Source organism: Pristiophorus japonicus, chromosome 3, assembly GCF_044704955.1.
Source record: "Pristiophorus japonicus isolate sPriJap1 chromosome 3, sPriJap1.hap1, whole genome shotgun sequence".
NCBI lineage: Eukaryota > Metazoa > Chordata > Chondrichthyes > Pristiophoridae > Pristiophorus > Pristiophorus japonicus.
The window spans coordinates 111,328,297-111,340,862 of NC_091979.1; the positions used below are offsets into that span (position 1 = coordinate 111,328,297).

The window sequence follows — 12,566 nt, forward strand, 5'->3', positions numbered from 1 at the left end:
GTGGTAAGCCTACTTCTTGAATCAATGCAATCTGTGTGGTGAAGGTACTCACTCCCACAGTACTGTTGGGGAGGGAGTTCCAGGATTTTGACTCAGCGACAATGAAGGAACGGCAATATATGTCCAAGCCAGGATGTGTGACTAGATGGGGAACTTGAAGGTGGTGGTGTTTCCACGCACCTGCTGCCCTTGTTCTTCTAGGTGGTAAAGGTCGCGGGTTTGGGAGGTGCTATCGAAGAAGCCTTGGCGAGGTGCTGCAGTACATCTTGTAGATAGCACACACAGCAGTCATGGTGCTGTTGGTGGAGGGAATGAATGTTTAATATTTGGATGGATGCCGATCAAGAGAACTGCATTATCCAGGATGGTATCGAGCTTCATGAGTGTTGTTGGAGCTGCATTCATTCAGGCAAGTGGAGAGTATTCCATCACACTCTTGACCTGTGCTTTATAGGTGGTGGAAAGGCTACCTTTCTAATACCATTTTCATCTTAACCCATGCTGCCACTGCCACTTCCTTAACCTGCTCATAAGAACATAAGAACATAAGAACATAAGAATTAGGAACAGGAGTAGGTCATCTAGCCCCTCGAGCCTGCTCCGCCATTCAATAAGATCATGGCTGATCTGGTCGTGGACTCAGCTCCACTTAACCGCCCTCTCCCCGTAACCCTTAATTCCCTTATTGCTTAAAAATCTATCTATCTTTGACTTGAAAACATTCAATGAGCCAGCCTCAACTGCTTCCTTGGGCAGAGAATTCCACAGATTCACAACCCTCTGGGAGAAGAAATTCTTTCTCAACTCGGTTTTAAATTGGCTTCTCCGTATTTTGAGGCTGTGCCCCCTAGTTCTAGTCTCCCCCACCAATGGAAACAACCTCTCTGCCTCTATCTTGTCTATCCCTTTCATGATTTTAAATGTTTCTATAAGATCACCCCTCATCCTTCTGAACTCCAAGGAGTAAAGACCCAGTCTACTCAATCTATCATCATAAGGTAACCCCCTAATTTCTCGAATCAGCCGAGTGAATCGTCTCTGTACCCCTTCCAAAGCTAGTATATCCTTCCTTAAGTAAGGTGACCAAAACTGCACGCAGTACTCCAGGTGCGGCCTTACCAATACCTTATACAGTTGCAGCAACATCTCCCTGCTTTTGTACTCCATCCCTTTCGCAATGAAGGCCAACATTCCATTTGCCTTCCTGATTACCTGCTGCACCTGCAAACTAACCTTTTGGGAACTACGATTCTCAGCATTTCTTCTAAAAGAGTTTCATGCACAAGGACCTCCAGGTCCCTCTGCACCACAGCATGTTGTAATTTCTCCCCATTCAAATAATATTCCCTTTTACTGTTTTTTTTCCCAAGGTGGATGACCTCACACTTTCCGACATTGTATTCCATCTGCCAAACCTTAGCCCATTCGCTTAACCTATCCAAATCTCCTTGCAGCCTCTCTGAGTCCTCTACACAACCCGCTTTCCCACTAATCTTAGTGTCATCTGCAAATTTTGTTGCACTACACTCTGTCCCCTCTTCTCGGTCATCTATGTATATTGTAAACAGTTGTGGTCCCAGTACTGATCCCTGTGGCACACCACTAACCACTGATTTCCAACCGGAAAAGGACCCATTTATCCCGACTCTCTGCTTTCTATTCGCCAGCCAATTCTCCATCCATGCTAATACAATTCCTCTGGCTCCGCGTACCTTTATCTTCTGCAGTAACCTTTTGTGTGGCACCTTATTGAATGCCTTTTGGAAATCTAAATACACCACATCCATCGGTACACCTCTATCCACCATGCTCGTTATATCCTCAAAGAATTCCAGTAAGTTAGTTAAACATGATTTCCCTTTCATGAATCCATGCTGCGTCTGCTTGATTGCACTATTCCTATCCAGATGTCCCGCTATTTCTTCCTTAATGATAGTTTCAAGCATTTTCCCCACTACAGATGTTACACTAACCGGCCTATAGTTACCTGCCTTTTGCCTGCCCCCTTTTTTAAACAGAGGCGTTACATTAGCTGCTCTCCAATCCGCTGGTACCTCCCCAGAGTCCAGAGAATTTTGGTAGATTATAACAAATGCATCTGCTATAACTTCCGCCATCTCTTTTAATACCCTGGGATGCATTTCATCAGGACCAGGGGACTTGTCTACCTTCAGTTCCATTAGTCTTTCCAGCACGACCTCCCTAGTGATAGTGATCATCTCAAGGTCCTCCCTTCCAACATTCCTATGACCAGCAATTTTTGGCATGGTTTTTGTGTCTTCCACTGTGAAGACGGAAGCAAAATAATTGTTTAAGGTCTCAGCCATTTCCACATTTCCCATTATTAAATCCCCCTTTTCATCTTCTAAGGGACCAACATTTACTTTAGTCACCCTTTTCCGTTTTATATATCTGTAAAAGCTTTTACTATCTTTTTATGTTTTGCGCAAGTTTACCTTCGTAATCTATCTTCCCTTTCTTTATTGCTTTTTTAGTCATTCTTTGCTGTTGCTTAAAATTTTCCCAATCCTCTAGTTTCCCACTAACCTTGGCCACCTTATACGCATTGGTCTTTGATTTGATACTTTCTTTTATTTCCTTGGTTATCCACGGCTGGTTATCTCTTCTCTTGTCGCCCTTCTTTTTCACTGGAATATATTTTTGTTGCGCACTATGAAAGAGCTCCTTAAAAGTCCTCCACTGTTCCTCAATTGTGCCCCCGTTTAGTCCTTGTTTCCAGTCTACTTTAGCCAACTCTGCCCTCATCCCACTGTAGTCCCCTTTGTTTAAGCATAGTACGCTCGTTTCTGACACAACTTCCTCATCCTCAATCTGTATTACAAATTCAACCATATTGTGATCACTCATTCCGAGAGGATCTTTTATGAGGAGATCGTTTATTTTTCCTGTCTCGTTACACAGGACCAGATCCAAAATGGCTTGCTCCCTTGTAGGCTCTGTTACATACTGTTCTAAGAAACAATCCCGTATGCATTCTATGAATTCCTCCTCCAGGCTACCCCCTGCGATTTGATTTGACCAATCGATATGTAGGTTAAAATCCCCATAACTACTGCCGTTCCTTTTTCACTTGCCTCCATTATTCCCTTGATTATTCCCCGCCCCACCATGAAGTTATTATTTGGGGGCCTATAAACTACGCCGACCAGTGACTTTTTCCCCTTATTATCTCTAATCTCCACCCACAATGATTCAACATTTTGTTCATTGGAGCCAATATCATCCCTCACAACTGCCCTGATATCATCCTTTATTAACAGAGCTACCCCACCTCCTTTCCCTTCTTGCCTATCTTTCTGAATCGTCAGATACCCCTTTATGTTTAATTCCCAGTCTTGGCCACCTTGCAACCATGTTTCTGTAATGGCCACCAAATCATACCCATTTGTAATGATTTGTGCCGTCAACTCATTTACTTTATTTCTAATGCTGCGTGCATTTAGGTCGAGTGTTTTCATCCTAGTTTTTAAACCATGATTTTTAGTTTTTACCCTCACAAACCATAGGTGGTACAGGTGAGAAAATGGCCATTTCCAGCACTATTTAAAGGGATACTTGCTTGCTCTCAGCTAAAATGCTGCAATGGTTTGGGAGATATTTTTCTGGTACTCAACAGTAGTTTTTGGCTACTGAGATGATTATATTGCCTGTACAACCTCTGGAACTCTTAAGAGGCTTCGAGCAAGGCACTTTTTGCAACATTGAGGTCCTTCTGGCATTTTCACTCCAGTTAAAGAAAGAGGAGGCGAGCAGCAGTAGCAGCAGCAATAACAGGAGGAAGGAGCAAACAAAGCTGTTGCTCAATGTTCCCCCTAATCTTTGGGGGTGTATGGTCCCTTTAATGGGCTGTGCGGCCCATTCAAAGTTTTGCACGTGCACAAAATTTCACATTCGAAAAGCCGTTCCTGGGCTGCGCAGGACCGGCAGACATTTGCGCAGCTTGAACGGAACATAGCTGTCGCTTTGTATTAGATTAGAAGAGGCTTACAATGTTGCCAAAGAGAATAGTAAGCCTGAGGATTAAAAATCAGCAAAGGACGACCACGAAATTGATAAAGAGGGAGAAAATAGAATATAAGAATAATCTAGCAAGAAATATAAAATCAGATTGTAAGAGCTTTTACAAGAATGTAAAGAGAAAGAGATTAGTTAAAGTAAATGTGGGTCCCTTCGGGGCAGAGTCAGAAGAAATTATAATGGGGAATAAGGAAATGGCAGAGATGTTAAGCAAATAATTTGTGTCTGTCTTCACAGTACAAGACACAAAGAACATATTGGAAATTGTGGGGAGCCAAGGGTTTTATGGGCGTGAGGAACTTAAAGTAATTAATATTAATAAAGAAATAGTACCGGACTAAAAGCTGACAAATCCCCTGGACCTGATGGCTTCCATCCTAGGGTTTTAAAAGAGCAGCGTGATGCTGCCAGTGAACCAGAAGATGCACAGAATAGAAACACCAATTTAACATAAGCCAATAGAAACGCCAATTCAACTTTTAATTTTTATTTCATTTTCGTCTCAGTTTGGCAGCGCATTAACTTTCTCGGCTTAGTTCAGCAGCAGCGATCTTTTATCCCCACCACCACCCCTCCTTTCTCTCTCTGCTCAGTTCAGCAGTGCATAAATGTTAATTCAACTTTTAATTTTTATTTTATTTTCCTCAGTTCGGCAGCAGCAATCTCTTTTCCCCACCCCATCCCCTCCTTTCTCTTTCGCCAATCTGTGGGAAGTCCGGCAAGAACAACCATAAAACCACTGGAGTTGGGCATATGTGCAACTACTTTATTTTGTTGGCAGCAGTTGCGCCCCATGGATTGGAGGAGAGCAAATGTAACTCCGCTGTTCAAGAAAGGAGGGAGAGAGAAAACCGGGAACTACAGACCAGTTATCCTGACATCAGTAGTAGGGAAATTACCAGAATCTATTATTAAGGACGTGATAACAGGGCACTTGGAAAATCACAATATGATTCGGCAGAGTCAACACAGTTTTATAAAAGGGAAATAGTATTTGACAAATCTATTAGTTTTTTGAAGGTGTATCTAGCAGGGTAGATAGGGTGAAACAGTGGATGTAGTATATTTGGATTTTCAGAAAGCATTCGATAAGATGCCAAACAAGAGGTTGTTGCACAGGATTAGGGCTCATGGGATTGGAGGTAATATATTAACATGGATTGGGGATTGGTTAACAGACAGAAAACAAAGAGTAGTAATAAACAAGTCATTTTCGGGATGGCAGGGTGTAACTAGTGGAGTGCCGCAAGGTTCAGTGCTTCAATTTCAGCTATTTACAATCTATATCAATGACTTAGATGAGGGGACCGAGTGTAATGTATCCAAGTTTGCTGATGATAAAAAGCTAGGTGGGAAAGTAAGCTAAGAGGAGGACATAACGATAATTGACCAAAATCCCCTGGCTTCTGCAGAGGTCCCAGCAGATTGGAAAACCACAAATGTAACGCCCCTATTTAAGAAAGGAGGGAACTTAACATCTGTCATTGGGAAATGCTGGAGTCCATTATTAAGGAAATAGTAGCAGGACATTTAGAAAATCATAATACAGTCAAGCAGAGTCAGCATGGTTTTATGAAAGGTAAATCATGTTTGACAAATTTGCTGGAGTTCTTTGAGGATGTAATGAGCAGGGTGGATAAAGGGGAAGCTGTCGATGTGTATTTGGATTTCCAGTAGGCATTGGATAAGGTGCCACATAAAAGGTTACTGCACAAGATAAGAGCTCATGGGGTCGGGGGTAATATATTAGCATGGATAGAGGATTGGTTAACTAACAGAAAACAGAGAGTCGGGATAAATGGGTCATTTTCAGGTTGGCAAACTCGAACTAGTGGGGTGCCACAGGGATCAGTGCTGGGGCCTCAACTATTTACAATCTATATTAATGCATTGGATGAAGGGACCAAGTATAATGTAGCCAAATTTGTTGATGATACAAAGATGGGTGGGAAAGCAAATTGTGAGGAGGATGCAAAAATACGCAAAAGAATATAGGTAGGCTAAATGAGTGGCCAAAAATTTGGCAGATGGAGTATAATGTGGGAAAATGTGAGGTTTTCCACTTTGGTAGGAAAAATAAAAAAGCAAATTATTATTTAAATGGGGAGAGATTACAAAATGCTGTGGTACAGAAGGATCTTGGGGTCCTTGTACATGAAACACAAAAAGTTGGCCTGTAGGTACAGTAAGTAATCAGGAAGGCAAATGAAATGTTGGCCTTTATTGCAAAGGAACAGAGTATAAAAGTAGGGAAGTCCTGCTACAATTGTACAGGGCATTCGTGAGACCACACCTGGAGTACTGCGCACAGTTTTGCACCTCTTATTTAAAGAGGGATATACTTGCATTGGAGGCAGTTCAGTAAACGTTCACAAGGTTGATTCTTGAGATGAAGCGGTTGTCTATGAAGAAAGGTTGGACCTATATTCATTGGAGTTTAGAAGAATGAGAGGTGATCTTATTGAAACGTATAAGATTCTGAGGGGGCTTGACAGGGTAGATGCAGAGAGGATGTTTTCTCTCATGGGGGAATTTAGAACTGGGGGCATAGTTTCCGAATAAATGAACAGGAATGAGGAGGAATTTCTTCTCTGAGGGTTGTGAATCTTTGGAATACTCTACTCCGGAGAGCTGTGGAGGCTGGGTCATTGAATATATTTAAGGTGGAGATAGACAGATTTTTGAACGATAAGGGAGTCAAGGGTTATGGGGAGCGAGCAGGGAAGTGAAGTTGAGGCCAAGATCATATCAGCCATGATCTTATTGAATAGTGGAGCTGGCTCAAGGGGCAACTGGCCTACTCCTGCTCTTATTTCTTATCTTCTTAACGAGAGTGCAAACAGATATAGGGGGAGACTTTCGCCTTCATTTTCGGCGGTTTTCTCAGCGGTACAGCTGTTTTTGTGAGAAACCGCCCGGCAAAAGTTTCCCCCTTAATTTTTAAATGGAACCGCTCACATTTCAAAACGACGAGAGAAGCGCCAGGACGGAAGTTTGGCCTCAACAGAAGCCCGTCCAGATTGCAGAGGAAACTACCCACGGGAAGCAGCCTGAAACAAGGCGGTATGTGAGCACTCTTGAAAGAAAGGCAAGTTTAAAGATTTTTTATTTTATTTTTAATTGTAAAACGGCAATTAGCTTTAAAACTATCTTGGGAAAGTTTTTTTAACTTTTTATTTTTTTTTCAGTGAAAAAATATTTTTTAAGTTTTTCCCCTTCCGCCCAACCACAGCCTCGGAGTAAATAAAAAAAAAAATTTTAAGAACGTCCCGTTCTCGCTACTTTCGGCTGTAACCACCCAGAAACCGCCAAGAATCTTGGTGTAAGGACCATTTTCTTGCCGGGCGGTTTTAATTACCTAATTAGTGGAAACTTTCACCGGTGTTAGCTGATGAAGCTTAGCAGTATTTTCTGGGCGGCGATCGGGCAGTGAGGGCCTTGGGGAAAGTCTAGCCCATAGACTAGTTAAGTGATTGGACAAGAAGATGGCAGATGGAGTATCATATCGGGGGAAGTGTGAAATTATCCACTTTGGTTGGAAGAATTGAGAAGCAGAATATTTTTGAAAAGATGAGAGACTAGTAAATGTTGGTATTCAGAGGGATTTGTGTGTCCTTGTACATGGATCACAGAAAGTTAATATGTAGGTACAGCAAGCGATTAGGAAGACAAATGGTATGTTTGCCTTTTTGCAGTGGGGCTGGAGTACAAGAGTAATGAAGTCTTGCTGCAATTATGTCTTTGGTGAGACCACGTCTGGAGTTCTGTGCACAGTTTTGTTCACCTTATTTAAGGAAGGATATACTTTCCTTGGAGGGGTTGCAACACAGGTTCACTAGATTGTTTCCTGGGATGAGAGGGTTGTCCTATAAAGAGACAATGATTAGAATGGGCCTATATTCTCTGGAGTTTAGGAGAATGAGAGGTGATCTCATTGAAATGTATAAAATTCTTAGAGGGCGTGACAGGGTAAATGTTGAGAGGCTGTTTTCACTAGCTGGAGAGGCTATTACCAGAGACATAGGGATAGAAATTCAACCCCGCCGGAAACTTGGCGCATCTACCGTTTTCAAAGTGTTTTTGCCGTCGTATCAGACGAGGTGGATTCTTGAACCATTTTCAGCTCTTGGGCAATTTTTTTTGAGCGGACCAGAAGTCGGTCATAATGGGGGCGGAAATGCGGCGGTGAGTGCTGGTGAGGGTCGGAAGTCGGGGCGGGACGGAGTCTCCGCCGCTGTCAGTCAGCGGCGGAGCGATGCTGATGTCAGTGCGCATTTGCGTCACCATGTTTCTCCCCTCATTTAAAGGGGAGAGAAGCAGCAATTATTTCGGCTCAGCCACTGGGCCACCAGGGAGGGTTTCGGCCGGGCCAGTGGCCCGGAACACAAGAGAGGGTGCCAGGCTGCCTGTTGGTGGCCCAGCTGAACCTGGGGCCATAATTGTCCAGCCGATCGGCAAGTCGGCCGGCAAAAGAAAACATGGCGGCCGCGACAGTGCGCCCTCCTCTTGAAGGGCCGCCATGCTGCCGTGGCTCACACAGTGAAAGGAAGGTGCACTGACAGAAAAAGCTGTCGGGAGCACTGCGCGGCGGATCTATTATTTTTTCCAGCTAAATTTCGTGGGGGGTGCCATGGCGGTGTGCGCTTTGATGACTCACTTCGGACGGTTGGCAGCACCGGGGCGGAAGTGGGGGACAGCCCGAAAAATCCCCAAGGTGAATTTCGATCGTGACGGCCATTGGACCGGAAATAGGCGGCCGCTCGACTCCACCGCCTGGCCACCGTGTTCTAGCAGTAAGTAGCCTTTTTGGGAGGCTGAACTTCTCCATAGTCGGCCCCATAGCCTCAGGATAAAGGGTCGGCCATTTAGGACTGAGATGAGGAGAAATTTCTTCATTCAGAGGTTCGTGAATCTGTGGAATTCTCTAGCCCAAAGGGTTGTGTTTGCTGAATCGATGAGTATATTCAACACTGAGATCAATAGATTTTTGGGCACTAAGGGAATCAATGGATATGGGGATAGGGCGGGAAAGTGGAGTTGATGTAGAAGTTCAACTGTAACCATATTGAACAAAAGTACGAGCTGATGATGGTGCAGTAAGGGCAATGGGTCATCTGAGACCTTAGTGAATGATGGGGCCAATTGTGTATCCTCTTAACCAATGAGATTTAAGGATTGAGAAAGAAATAGGAATGATGGGGAAGGAGGGTAATTTAGAGTCAAATCAGGTACAGAAAGATAAATAAAGAGAGGGAAAGAAAGAATGGTATGAGAGAGAGGAAAAAGGGACAAAGGAAAAGTAAGAAAAAAAATTACATTTGAAATGTTTTGAATCTTCAAGAAGAATTTATAACATACAAGGAATTAGACTCAACTGTTTAAATTGTTTGTTTTCTGGGCCAAAGAAGTTGATTAGCATTGCATTAAAAATTCTCACATTGTTAAGAGTAATTGTGCTGTTAAACATAGAAAAAAACCCATAGAAAATAGGTGCAAGAGCAGGCCATTCGGCCCTTTGAGCCTGCACTGTAAGTATGCGCCCTTACTTTCAGCGATAAGTTTAATGGGCAATTAATGTGCAAAATGCAGCAAGTTCTTAAAAATAGCGGAGAGGTTGAGGGCGAGCTGCCGTTTGTGCGCAACAAATGGTGGAGCGGCGTAACTGGACCACTAAGTTATGCTGTTTCGCAACTCATGGCATATCTCTTCTTTGCCTGAACACGTTAATCCATTTACACATTAATAAAGGCGTGCGTTGTGAACTCTGTTATTTTTCCAGCAAGATATGGGCCATAGTATAACAGTATACAAGTGTACTCGTGTTAGGTGGCTGTTAGTGAAAGAAGAAAATTGCATTAACCTAGGAAGGAAGATGACCGCAGACAAATTACCAAAGCTGGATCCTGGAGACCAGAACCAGCGCACCACAAAGGAAAGAAAAGAAAGAAAGAAAGACTTGGATTTATATAGCGCCTTTCACGACCACCAGACGTCTCAAAGCGCTTATACATCCAATGAAATACTTTTGGAGTGTAGTCACTGTTATAATGTGCGAAAGTTGCGCACAGCAAACTCCTTCAAACAGCAATGTGATAATGACCAGATAATCTGTTTTTTTGTTATGTTGTTTGAGGGATAAATATTGGCCAAGACACCGGGGATAATTCCCCTGCTCTTCTTCGAAATAGTGCCATGGGATCTTTTACGTCCACTGAGAGGGCAGACGGGGCCTTGGTTTAACAGCTCATCAAGGAGAACTGAACTGTTTCATTACAGCAGTTAAACCATTACCTGAACAAAGAAATTTGGGACTAGAAATTTGGGTTTTAGCGATTTCGCCCGTTTTTGGGCGATAATCGTGGCGTCATTTTTCTTTTACCGCTGGGGTACCGATATTGCTGGACCTAGCAAAATTCGCCAAACAGTGACCGGCAATAGCGATAGTGATAAATCCAGCATTGCACAACTGAATTTATGCAATGGAACCGAAATTTGCGATCGAAAAAATAATGGACCTTCTGCGCTTGTGCGAATTTTTTTTTCGTTTTCTTTTGGCCTTTTTTTAGTCATTTTTTTCTTCTTCCTGTGTTTCTGGTCAGCTGGCATGGAGTGTCCGCGCATGCGCAGTACTCCCAGGGCTGAATCAGCCAATTACAGAAAGCAGGCACGATGGAAGAAGGAGAGGGGAGCAGGCAGAGAGCGAGGAAATTCAGTGATGAGGTGAACAAGGCCCTTATCGCAGCTGTAGGGAGGAAATGGGGGGGGAAATTAAATAGGAGGGGTGCAAGGACACCCCTTCCAGCGGTTTATAGGTGTTTTTGGACCAGCATATCTGAGGAGGTGTCATTTTTGGATGACATCAGAAGGACCCACACCCAGTGCTGCAAGAGGTTCAATGATCATTGCAGTATCATTAGAGTAAGTAATATTTTTATTGATGCACTCTTTCATTACTTAAATTGTAAATCTGACACATGTTGGTATAGGTAGGCTTAGTATTGCACCTTATTTACCATGAATTATCGTTACATATTATTAAGACTGCTTTCTGAGATCTTAAAAAATGTTTTTGCATTTTGATGTCTTCCTCATGAACCACTTGCAACTTCCAGGGCCATTAAACAGAGGACTGTATTAAATACACAGTATGGTGTAAGTGCTTTGATGGCTACCTATGTGTGCCACAAGTGCCCTCTGGTAACCATTCCCATTGTCATCTTTGCAGGGAAAGATGTCCCACAACCGCCGTGAATAGCGATGGACAGGCGGCGGTCTACCCAGAACAATGCCTCTGATAGACCTGGAGGAGCGCGTGGCAGGTCTGATCGGTGCCTCAGTGAGGTCAACTACCCATGGGGGTGCTGGGCCCCCGTTCGAAACTGAGGCTAAGTCCTGCAAAATCCCTGGGCTGGGTTGGGGCAATGTGATGTAGTGTCTGTGGACTAAGGTTCAGACGATGTGATGTAGTGTCTGTGTACTAGGGTTCGGGTGATGTGCTGTAGTGTCTGTGGACTAGGGTTCGGGCAATGTGATGCAGTGACTCTCGACTACATATAATGCAGTAGCAGCGGTCCTTCATCTGAACTGATCAAGTGTGGTCAGTGCTTCAATGCTGGGGATGTTGGCTTGGTCGAGGATGCTAATGTTGGTGCATCTGTCCTCCCAGGGGATTTGTAGGATCTTGCAGAGACATCGTAGGTGATATTTCTCCAGCGACTTGAGGTGTCTTCTGTACATGGTCCATGCCTATGAGCCCTACAGTAGAGCTTGGGGGGCAGTTTTGAGGGCCTCGTCTTCAAACCCTCTTTTCCGAAGGCTGCACTGGTGCACTGGAGACAGTGTTGAATCTCGTCATCAATGTCTGCTCTTGTTGATAAAAGGCTCCCGAGGTATAGGAAATTATCCACGTTGTCCAGGGCCGCGCCGTGGATCTTGATGACTTGATCACTTGATCAGCTCCGCTGGACAGGCCACTTGTCTGCATGCCAGACACGAGACTCCCAAAGCAAGCGCTCTACTCTGAACTCCTTCACAGCAAACGAGCCAAAGGTGTGCAGAGGAAACGTTACAAGGACACCCTCAAAGCCTCCCTGATAAAGTGCAACATCCCCACTGACACCTGGGAGCCCGTGGCCAAAGGCTGCCTTAAGTGGAGGAAGTACATCCGGGAGGGCGCTAAGCATCTCGAGTCTCATCGCCAAGAGCATGCAGAAATCAAGCGCAGGCAGCGGAAAGAGCGTGCGGTAAACCTCTCCAACCCACCCTTTCCCTCAACGACTATCTGTCCCACCTGTGACAAGGACTGTGGTTCTCGTATTGGACTTTTCAGCCACCTAAGGACTCATATTAAGAGCAGAAGCAAGTCTGCCTCGATTCCGAGGAACTGCCAATGATGATGATGATCATACGAACCTGTGCTATGTGACCTTATTCATGTCACCCTGCCTCCTTCCCTGCTGCTAACCACTTGTCTGTTGTTTTCTATTTCCAGATGAGGAGTCGCATGCGCCACATCCTCGAATGGAAAC

General features: G+C 44.1%; 1 protein-coding gene across 1 annotated transcript in view; it reads left to right on the top strand.

Moving 5' to 3' along the window:
* Positions 1–12,566, top strand: part of cfap210 (cilia and flagella associated protein 210) — a 123,906-nt gene that overhangs the window by 26,761 nt on the left and 84,579 nt on the right. The gene's annotated exons all lie outside the window — the stretch shown is intronic.